Source organism: Amphiura filiformis, chromosome 19 (assembly GCF_039555335.1).
Source record: "Amphiura filiformis chromosome 19, Afil_fr2py, whole genome shotgun sequence".
Classification (NCBI taxonomy): Eukaryota; Metazoa; Echinodermata; class Ophiuroidea; order Amphilepidida; family Amphiuridae; genus Amphiura; species Amphiura filiformis.
Window position 1 is genome coordinate 5,869,896 of NC_092646.1, and position 11,573 is coordinate 5,881,468.

Consider the following 11,573-nt stretch of genomic DNA (forward strand, 5'->3'; position numbering starts at 1 on the left):
TGGTCAAAATTTGAAACTCATTTTTATTTTTTATTTGCTTGTTTTCTTTAGCTTTGTCCCTCTTGCAAACAAAACTGTATCTGTTTCCATCAAAGTTCTGAACACTACAGAGCAATTGTACGGGAACTGAAACGCAACTCGAAAAGTTCACTTTCTGTGAATATGTCAGCAACAGATGTGTTTTTGTGACCTGTCATGCCAACTGAGACTGGGATTGGAATTAAATTTGCAGGTTTTATATTTTTATCAGAGATACTTCTAAAACAATTGTTCAAAATCCATATGCCTCCATAGGTTAGAAGATCTGGGTCCTCAAAGTCTGTGAAATGTATGTACGCAATGCCAGACCTGCACAGTTCTTGAATATAAGACTAATTTTATTAAAAATTATTTAAAAAATTTGGTACATTTTTACTTTTTGGTATATTTTCTACTTTTCTACTTGCTTCAAAAACTTGGGGCAAAATTAGTACTAATAATCAGTCCCAGAACAAACCAATATGATTCTTCTATCAGAGATACTGTTCTGGGTCCTCAAAGTCTTCTGAATGTACGTCCACAACTACGGAACTGCCCATTTGTGACCTGTTCCCACAAACCTGGCAAAACTTAAAAGGTAATTTAAACTTAATTATGAGTTTCCCATCGCCCACCAATCTTTGAAAATAATGCCCGCATTAACAAGCATTATTAATATTTTTAATCAATTTTTCCTGAAAATGTGACGGGGATACTCAGAATCAAGTACTGAGGACCTAATGTTGTATTGACTTCTTAAGAGGTAAATTTTATAGCTTTGTCAATCTTAAAAATATATTTAATATCAGTGCTTACAATGGAATGAATTCTTTTTCCTTCCCAGAAAGTTTTGCTTATACTGTGTAGTGCTGCAATGAGAGATCTTCCATTAATGGACTGGTATTATGATGAAACTGGATTACCCAACTGTAAAGAAAGAGGGAAAAAATACACAGAAAATTTTGTTAAATAGTGTATATTCAACTACAGATCTGTGGTTCAACTTCTCCTATTCACTTGCGCCAATGCCACCAATCAGGCAAACAAAAAATATTGTTTTACCCTTATTGCCCGATCCGATTTTGGTAAAATCTTGGGTCTACATTTTTTTAATCAATTTGATGAAAAATTTTAGGGAAAAAAACACAATAAATTAAATCGATGAAATGTCAAAATCTGATTGGGCATTAAATAGATTTGTTACTGAAACCAACATGAATAGATAATATAGCCAATAATTAAATTTCTTCCTGGTTTTGTAAATACATTGGCCTCTCATTGTAAGTTGAAAATCAAATGTCATCTAGGGGTCTTTCACATGACCATCTATTCATGGGTTATATTTGTACAATAAATTGTCTCACCTAATGTGACACTTAATCTTCATTAAAATGCAATGTGAAATGGCACTGAATAATTCACCTAATGTGACAATTAATAATTCACCAAATGTGACACTTTTATAATCTTAATAAAAATGTAAAGTGAAATGACAATTAAAAATTCACCAAATGTGACACTTTTATAATCTTAATAAAAATGTAAAGTGAAATGACAATTAAAAATTCACCAAATGTGACACTTTTATAATCTTAATAAAAATGTAAAGTGAAATGACAATTAATAATTCACCTAATGTGACACTTTTATAATCTTAATAAAAATGTAAAGTGAAATGACAATTAATAATTCACCAAATGTGACACTTATAATCTTAATTAAAATGTAAATTGAAATGACAGTTAATTATTCACCTAATGTGACACTTTTATAATCTTAATAAAAATGTAAAGTGAAATGACAATTAATAATTCACCAAATGTGACACTTTTATAATCTTAATTAAAATGTAAATTGAAATGACAGTTAATTATTCACCTAATGTGACACTTTTATAATCTTAATAAAATGTAAAGTGAAATGACAATTAATAATTCACCTAATGTGACACTTTTATAATCTTAATAAAAATGTAAAGTGAAATGACAATTAATAATTCACCAAATGTAACACTTTTATAGGCCTAATCTTAATTAAAATGTAAAGTGAAATGACAATTAATAATTCACCTAATGTGACACTTTTATAATCTTAATAAAAATGTAAAGTGAAATGACAATTAATAATTCACCAAATGTGACACTTTTATAATCTTAATTAAAATGTAAATTGAAATGACAGTTAATTATTCACCTAATGTGACACTTTTATAATCTTAATAAAAATGTAAAGTGAAATGACAATTAATAATTCACCAAATGTGACACTTTTATAATCTTAATTAAAATGTAAAGTGAAATGACAATTACTTATTCACCTAATGTGACACTTTTAAAATCTTAATAAAAATGTAAAGTGAAATGACAGTTAATTATTCACCTAATGTGACACTTTTATTATCTTAATAAAAATGTAAAGTGAAATGACAATCACCTAATGTGACACTTTTATAATCTTTAATAAGTGAAATGACAATTAATAATTAATAATTCACCTAATGTGACGCTCTTATAATCTTAATAAAAATGTAAAGTGAAATGACAATAATTCACCTAATGTCATAATGTGACACAAATGTAAAGTGGAATGACAATTAATAATTCACCTAATGTGACACTTTTATAATCTTTAAAATAAAAATGTTAAGTGAAATGACAATTAATAATTCACCTAATGTGGCACTTTTATAATCTTTAAAATAAAAATGTTAAGTGAAATGACAATTAATAATTCACCTTATGTGGCACTTTGATAATCTTAATTAAAATGTAAAGTTAAATGGCAATTAAAAGGGCATTTCGTGATCCACAGCCTCATCGCGGCCACTTTTTTCAGAACGAAATTACAACTTACAGTGGCCTACGGAGTAGTGTAATACTAATACACACAATCATGCATAACTAGCAAACGCAAAATCGCAATCAACTGAGATTTTGGGAATAAGCTTTTTTCGTGGATATCTACTGAAAATTGTCATAAAAAGAGGATGCTAGGATCACGAAATCCTCCTTTAATAATTAACCTAATGTGACAGTCACACCTAATCTTAATAAAAAAATGTAATGTGAAATGGCACTTAATAATTCAATGTGATTTGTTAGATCTACAGATGATCATGAACCCTGGTGAAAATACTTTTACAGTGAATGGAATGAATGGATTATATTGTTTCCCCTTGGAAGCAAAGTCAGCAAACCTCTATCTCTGTATTGTTCCCTTAGCCATTTGCAAAATGGATAAGGGTGTCTTTATGTAATGTCCTTTATGTCTGTCCATCTCATATTGAGCCATCATAGCCATTATGCTTTGAGCAATATTGACCATAGCGGGTCACTAGGATCAGGTGATTAACTTCTGGTTAAAAGTGACCCACTTCCATTCATTGGCCAATAACATGTCTTTCCATATATGTCATTTTCAGTGTTTCAACTTCAACTTCAGTCCTTATTAGAACTAGCCCCGTTCCACAAACCACGATGCCTCTAGAATAGCGAACGGAGCGAGCACCGAGTGTAGGGAAGGAACTAGAAGTTTCACAATAGCATCATTCATATTCAATAGCATCAAATGAGCATGTGGTTAAACTTTCCTGTTTTTGGGTACCGTATGTGATAAGTGATTGACAAATTGCTTGGTGGGAAGTGTAAATCCTGCTGTTCTGAGGGGTAATAAAATTAAGAGTGGAAATTCTAGTTCCATCGCTACCCTCGGTGCTCACTTCGTTCCTATTCGAGAGGCGTCGCAGTTTGTGGAACGGGGCTAGTTCTAGTTCTTAAATCTATAATTTGGGTGAAAGGTCATTTAGGGGGCACTTCTAGTTTAACCAAATAGATTCAAAATGCTGCTACTTCTGCCAATTACATACTTAAAATGATTTTACTTGGTCACTGGTACCAATTAATAATAATTCACCTAATGTGACAATTAATAATTCACCTAATGTGACAATTTCATAATCTTAATTAAAATGTTTAAAGTGAAATGACACTGAATAATTCACCTAATGTGACAATTAATAATTCACCTAATGTGACACTTTCATAATCTTAATTAAAATATGACACTGAATAATTCACCTAATGTGACACTGAATAATTCACCTGTGACACTGAATAATTCACCTAATGTGAAACAGACACTGAATAATTCACCTAATGTGACAGTTTTATAACATTAATTAAAATGTAAAGTTAAATGACAATTAATAATTCACCTAATGTGACAATTTCATAATCTTAATTAAAATGTTTAAAGTGAAATGACACTGAATAATTCACCTAATGTGACACTTTCATAATCTTAATTAAAATATGACACTGAATAATTCACCTAATGTGACACTGAATAATTCACCTGTGACACTGAATAATTCACCTAATGTGACACTGAATAATTCACCTAATGTGACAGTTTTATAACATTAATTAAAATGTAATGACAATTAATAATTCACCTAATGTGACAATTTCATAATCTTAATTAAAATGTTTAAAATGAAATGTCACTGAATAATTCACCTAATGTGACAATTAATAATTCATTTAATGTGACACTTTTATATCTTAATTAAAATATGACAATTAATAATTCACCTAATGTGACACTGAATAATTCACCTAAAGTGACACTTTTATAATCTTAATTAAAATGTTAAGTTAAAGGAAGTGTCCGGCAATCACAACATGTCTTATATTTTAGAAAAATAATTATCAAGCACGAATCACATGGTTTTATTTAAAATAAACTCATATTAACCATAAAAACAATTAAAAACAGCAATCTCTCAACACGTGATTATATTCAAAATCCCTACGCCAAAATTTTCTAGAGCAATGACGTCATGGTTATTTGTGCCCATTTGTCGTCAGGCTTCATTGAATTATTAGGACGTCATTGCTCTAGACAATTTCGGCGCGGGAATTTTGAATGTCACGTGTTGAGAGATGGCTGTTTTTATTTGTTTTTATGGTTAATATGACGGTTTTAAATAAAACCATGTGATTCATACTTGACAATTATTTTACTTAAATATGAGACATAATGTTGTGATTGCCCGACATTTCCTTTAAATGACAATTAATAATTCACCTAATGTGACACAGAATAATTCAACTAACAGAGTTTGTGCCATATATACTACATTGTATAATGTCCAATTTTCACTGTGTTCATGTTTAATAAATTGCAATGCTGCATTGCCATTGCTGCCATCCATGGCAAGCCATTGACGTCATAACTTTCGGCTAGCTACTGCTGGCTATGACTTATAGCGAAATAGCTGGACTAATTGTGGATGGTTCATTGGGTATGGCTGAGGGTCGTGTATATTATACACAATTATGTCTAGGTTTGTTATGATTTATTCCTTTTCACCTCAGACTAGTTTTTATGAGCAACACCTTTACAATTAAAACCATTCATATACTGGTTTTAAGATTGACGCAATTTTACATTTTGAAAAAATCTGCTGCTTTTTATTTTAATAGCAAGATTAGTTTCAGGTCAATTTCATAAATTTATAAAGTTCACTTTTAAAATGACACCTTCTCAATCGAGACCAGCAGCTTTCCATTACAGGAAATTTTTATCTTTAATACGTTTTTCTAATACCATTTTGTCTGTAATTCACCATGTACAATTGTTCACAAGAAGGGTCCTATTATTATTAGTGGCAAAATTTGTATTTTAAAAGTCTCCAAAATACAAATCACTTTGATTGCATTATGATTAAATAAAAATGATGACTGCATATGGAGTGCATAATTTGTAAGTACATTATCGGGAGTGCATAAATTACTAGTCGTTTACATTATCATTTTATGATAATTTGGCAAGGTCCTGGATGGAAATTATGATCTATTATGAACATTCCTGCACTTCAATCACTTTTTATGAAAACAATTAGAGGGCATTTTTTGGGTTACTAATAGGCCTACAGACAATAAGGTAGTTAAAAATGCATTGGCTGAAACCAAGATTGAATGCATTATCAATACTCCACAATTACACAAACTTTAGCATGTTCAGCTTTCAAAAAAATCAATATGAATACCTACATGTACTTACCTAATTATTATAAACTGTTGTACGCACAGAAATGGACTCATTGATAATATAGAGATACATGTATGAGGCTCTGCTCTCAAATCCTGCAACTACACTGTACTTTTTTATAGGTTGCATCATTGACTTCTGAACTTATGATTCCAAATGGTATCTACAAATGTATTGTATGTGGAACTTTCGTGTTGGTTGTAATCTTGTAATTATTTCTAAGCTTCAATCTGAAAAAAAAAAGTAGCATGATTTGAAACTTATACAATCGTAAGTTCAATCATAACCACAGAATTAGAGAAGGAGAACCGGGACTTCCTATACCGCCACGCTGTGGAAAGAAAATTGAGGGTATTTGGGTTATTGCCGATGGTGCGTGAAGACGAACGAAAAACATCCCATCCTTATCATGGTATCGCGTGCAGGTCTTATCAACTGTGTCTCTCAGATGCGCCCATCATGCGATGTAACGCTTGCATGACAACAAATTCCTTGAATGCATTCCGAGGTAAAACAAAATTACCCCCAATTTTTGCTCCATGCCTGTATCAAGATGGCGGTCGAGTCCCAGTTCTCCTTTTCGTATTAGAATGGAAACCGCTCACATCAAAAAATGTGACGCCTGAGCAGAGCGATCATTGGGGATGTGTATTGTGTAGTGTTTTTAGGAATGGAATTCACACTGCACTGGTCAGTTACATAGTAAGTTAGCTGGTGACAGGTGTGATTTGTTTATCAAAAAGGGAATGCAAAACAGTACAGTGGACTGTGCATTGTGCAATGGGTGATGACACTAATCCATACTGAAAAACAGATGGATGCTGAAATCACAAAATACCCCTTTTAAATTATATTTTGTATTTAAAATTTCTTTACAAATTACAGCACAAAAATGCTGAAACAGGTTCATGCATACAATTATATTAATGCTAAGAGCCCAGATCACTGAAATTTAATTTACCTACAATGTATATGCCTATGATACAGGTTCAAATACGGTACTCAATTTTAATTTGCTGTCGTAGTGCATGTTAGTAACCACTGGTTACTGGTTCAAGGCTGGGCCCATACACCTGTTCCGAATTATGATATGCCATAGCCATAGGCGTTGTGTCTTTTTTATTTCGATCAATGGTGTGTAACAAAGAAAGCGTGAGCCAGTTGACCTGGCAATGGTAATATTCTAACATGCACTACGCCAGCAAATACCGATACCGTATAAAATTGCTCTAATTTGGAAAGTAGAAAATATTTTGACAACCGGTACTTAATTGATCTTATGTGTAGTGTAATCGAGCAGATCTCTCAGGAAGAATTGTTTTTAAAGGCCTACTGTTACAAAATGTATATAGTCCATGTATGACTTATAAATGAAAGAGCTTGCACTGCACTATTGTACCATATTATTTCCTTTGAGGTTGTGCAACTTCTCTGTGACTGAAGAAGTCATTTAACTACAAGGAATTTCACTGAAATTTTAAGTATTTGTTTTTGTAGCGTTCGAACTTTATTAGCCCTATTGGTTATTGCAGTGCAATTTGCACCTTAAAATTCGCCTGTTGCGATAGAAGTTTGCTATACCACATTGTACTGAATTTATGACATTAGAAAATCAAGCATTGAGTCCACTCACAAAGATCAGATGGCCATAGCAAGTACATAATGACATTTAGCATTAATTTCAGTACCACTGTACCAGGTATGTCGGCATTATGACTATACTCTGAGCTCAAAATTATACATACCTTGTGCCTGGTCAGAACCTTTCTAGTAGTTTCTACATGCATGTGTACATCAAATGCTGCCTTTGGTGAACAGGTTGACAAAGAACTTGTTGAACCTTCTGTCAAATATAAAAAACAATTTAAATTTATGTAAATTTGGGAAGTTGACTTCAAGTACCATGGAATATGTAGAATTACCATTAAGCTTGCATGTAGGGCCTACATGCTCAGTGACTGTCTTTTGGAATTTGAAGGAGAGCATTAAATAGCTCTTCTGGAGCCTTCAAGGAGAGCTTTTTTAATTATTGGGAAAATCTTAACATTCGCGGTAAGACCTACATTTGTAAAATGTGCTATTAAACCCAAAATGCACACATTTCAGTGTTTTTTGCGCAACCCACATTTTCCGATGTAAGTGTAGCCTTAAGTTTGTTCAGCTTGTTATTGGTGAAAATGATCAAAAAAAATTCCAAATTACGTTAAATTCAAGCATGCATGAGTCACCCAACTAGCACGAGTGTTGTGCTTAACTGCCTGTGTGCACAGCTTTTTATTATCATACACAATGTTATGAGTCATTTTTGTCGGCAATTACATGAACCTGAACAAACTTGAAAAAAGCTACATGGTCTACGCATTGAAAAGGTAGTTGTAAGTTGTGTTCCAAAAAGATCAGATGGCCACAGCAAGTACATAATGACATTTAGCATTAATTTCAGTACCACTGTACCAGGTATGTCGGCATTATTATGACTATACTCTGAGCTCAAAATTATACATACCTTGTGCCTGGTCAGAACCTTTCTAGTAGTTTCTACATGCATGTGTACATCAAATGCTGCCTTTGGTGAACAGGTTGACAAAGAACTTGTTGAACCTTCTGTCAAATATAAAGAACAATTTAAATTTATGTAAATTTGGGAAGTTGACTTCAAGTACCATGGAATATGTAGAATTACCATTAAGCTTACATGTAGGGCCTACATGCTCAGTGACTGTCTTTTGGAATTTGAAGGAGAGCATTAAATAGCTCTTCTGGAGCCTTCAAGGAGAGCTTTTTTAATTATTGGGAAAATCTTAACATTCGCGGTAAGACCTACATTTGTAAAATGCGCTATTAAACCCAAAATGTGCACGTTTCGGTGTTTTTTGCGCAACCCACATTTTCCGATGTAAGTGTAGCCTTAAGTTTGTTCAGCTTGTTATTGGTGAAAATGATCAAAAAAAATTCCAAATTACGTTAAATTCAAGCATGCATGAGTCACCCAACTAGCACGAGTGCTGTGCTTAACTGCCTGTGTGCACAGCTTTTTATTATCATACACAATGTTATGAGTCATATTTGTCGGCAATTACATGAACCTGAACAAACTTGAAAAAAGCTACATGGTCTACGCATTGAAAAGGTAGTTGTAAGTTGTGTTCCAAAAAAGTAGCCTACCATGACTAACATCAGGAAATTAAGATTATAAATAATTTTATGTACATATTTACTCTTTTCAAAATTCTTGGAAGTATAAAAGATTTCATCAAATCCAGTTAGCACAACACACCATCTCCATTTTTGGCATAAATGTGAAAATATCAGAATATGGGCTTTTCAGTGACAACAAAAAAGCTTAGCCCTTAAATCTGTTAAGCCACAGACCCTTCAAGGCATAGCAGGGCCGCAAATGCTGGTTTAATCACTCAATGATTTACCAAAACTTACATTGTTTTTTCTCACAAAATTGATTCTTCGAAATGCATGCCTATCGGTATCCCATCTATTACGCAGACTTCCCAAGTCGATTCTATTGTTTCTTGCACTTTGAGATGAGTTTGTGATTATATATTTTGATTCGCACCAGTTTGACAAAATTGAATCCCTGCATAGACCTGTTACATTTCGTACATAAAGTATGTATCCACAACACAATTATCACAAAATGGCCAAAATGGAGATGAGAAAGAGTACTGTGATCCCTGTATGTACTGTTGTCAACCAATTTCACATTCTGTGCAATTCTTGAGATTTTGAACTTTGTATTGTATTGTATGTAAATATATAAAAAATTAAATTATGTAAATTTTATCAAAAATATAGAAATAATCAGTAAATATTTATGTATTTTATGTATGGTACATTATCATATTGCCAACATCAACAGGTCACAAAAAGGACCTGCCCGAGGCGAGCAGCCCGAATGATTCAGCTCAATTTCAGTTGGAGACAAGTATTAAAGGGTCATTACATTACATGTAGTCCCCCTTGCTTTGAATCTATACCGTCACTTTGTTGTACTTCCGTCTCACAAATTAAAGCCATATACAAAATGTATATTATAACATTTCTGTAAAAATAGATTAGTATTTATTTTCCAAAAAAAAAATGTTAGATTTTTATTTTCCAAAAAAAAATGTTAGATTTTACTGTCAGATGTAACATTTTAATTTATGTATTTGTTAGCATGCATGCTAGTTCCAGTAACTGTAGGCCTAACTCATCATACCTAGAGTTACAGTGCACTCTATTGATATCTATTCCACAAATAAGAAACATCACAATATGTGGGCTCATTTTGGGCTCTAACTTAGGATGTATGTAGCTGAGGAACTCTCTCAAGGACAGTTTGGGCATGCACTGATGATTTGAATCCCATTGTACCAGGGTTTGGGCGTGCGTGGATGATTTTAATCCCACTGTACTAGTCTATACTCACAAAGTTGAGGTAATTGATCTACATTGATCTCATCTTTTGGGTGGGTTAAAAATTCCCTGAGTTGGCAAAACCTGCAATCTTCATGGGAGTTATTTACTTCGTGCAAAAGTGGTCAAAATATTGCTCTGCAAAATGTCTTGGATTTTCATGATATGGATTTATCATATTGAGCAGCATTCTACTTGTGATGTTTCTACACTGTGTAGAGAGGGTCTACAGCATCTCTGAGGTAAAACTGACAAATACAAGGTATATTTCTTGATGTTTGGATTTCTTATTAAAACGTACAGTGCATCCCTACCGCTGCAAGACTTTAGGTCCGTAGATGTCATTATGTTTATGATAAAGACTGAAGTCTTGCTGGCAGGACTAGCATGCATGCATGCAAGTAGACTGTAGAAATATTAAATAATAAATTTTATAAAATTATTTATTGCAAAGGAACTGTTTAAACCTGATTGAAATGTTATGTTAATAAAACATTTTGACACTTAAAATTGAAAAGCATGTAAGGTAATCTTTGATTTGTTTCAATTACATCCAGTTGTTTCGACCATGTAAGGCCCGGCCCTTAAAACTTGATTTCCCATTTCCTGTCACCCATGTGCGTTATGAAATTTCGCCTGCGTTTGTGAACCAAGAATTCGGGAAAAAATCATTTGTTGGTATAATTGAACTACAGAATAAGTTATCGTAAATTGGTCCACAACAACCACCACGAATCATCGAGCTACTAATGGAAGGAGATTCCACAGAAAAATCCTAATCCACTCAATAGGGTTAAGCCGGTTACGCTATTCAACGCAAGTCATCACTTGAATGGATTTAATCAGTGCAGTCCCTCAAACACGGCCTTTGATGTTTTTTTTATATGATCGTTATGCGACAATATCGATCATCTATTTTAAAATGTAATTTAAACTGACCCCCCTAGGTGACTCGTACCGGAAATGGATGGTATTAGTGCCCTTTTGCATCGGTCACATGATCTTCGATTGCGTCATTTTTTTGTTTCCGAGTTCAAGTTGATTTACTAGAGAAAACCAGATCGAATTCCCTCTTTTCCTTCCAAAGT

General features: G+C 33.0%; 1 long non-coding RNA gene across 1 annotated transcript; it reads right to left on the reverse strand.

The window, feature by feature from the left end:
- Positions 1 to 834: 834 nt before the first annotated feature.
- On the reverse strand, positions 835 to 8,679 carry LOC140140258 (uncharacterized). The gene is made up of 4 exons (XR_011857231.1): positions 8,579 to 8,679; positions 7,818 to 7,915; positions 6,085 to 6,302; positions 835 to 945 (listed from the first exon to the last, which is right to left on the reverse strand). It is a non-coding gene; the product is annotated as an uncharacterized lncRNA (long non-coding RNA).
- Positions 8,680 to 11,573: the final 2,894 nt, after the last annotated feature.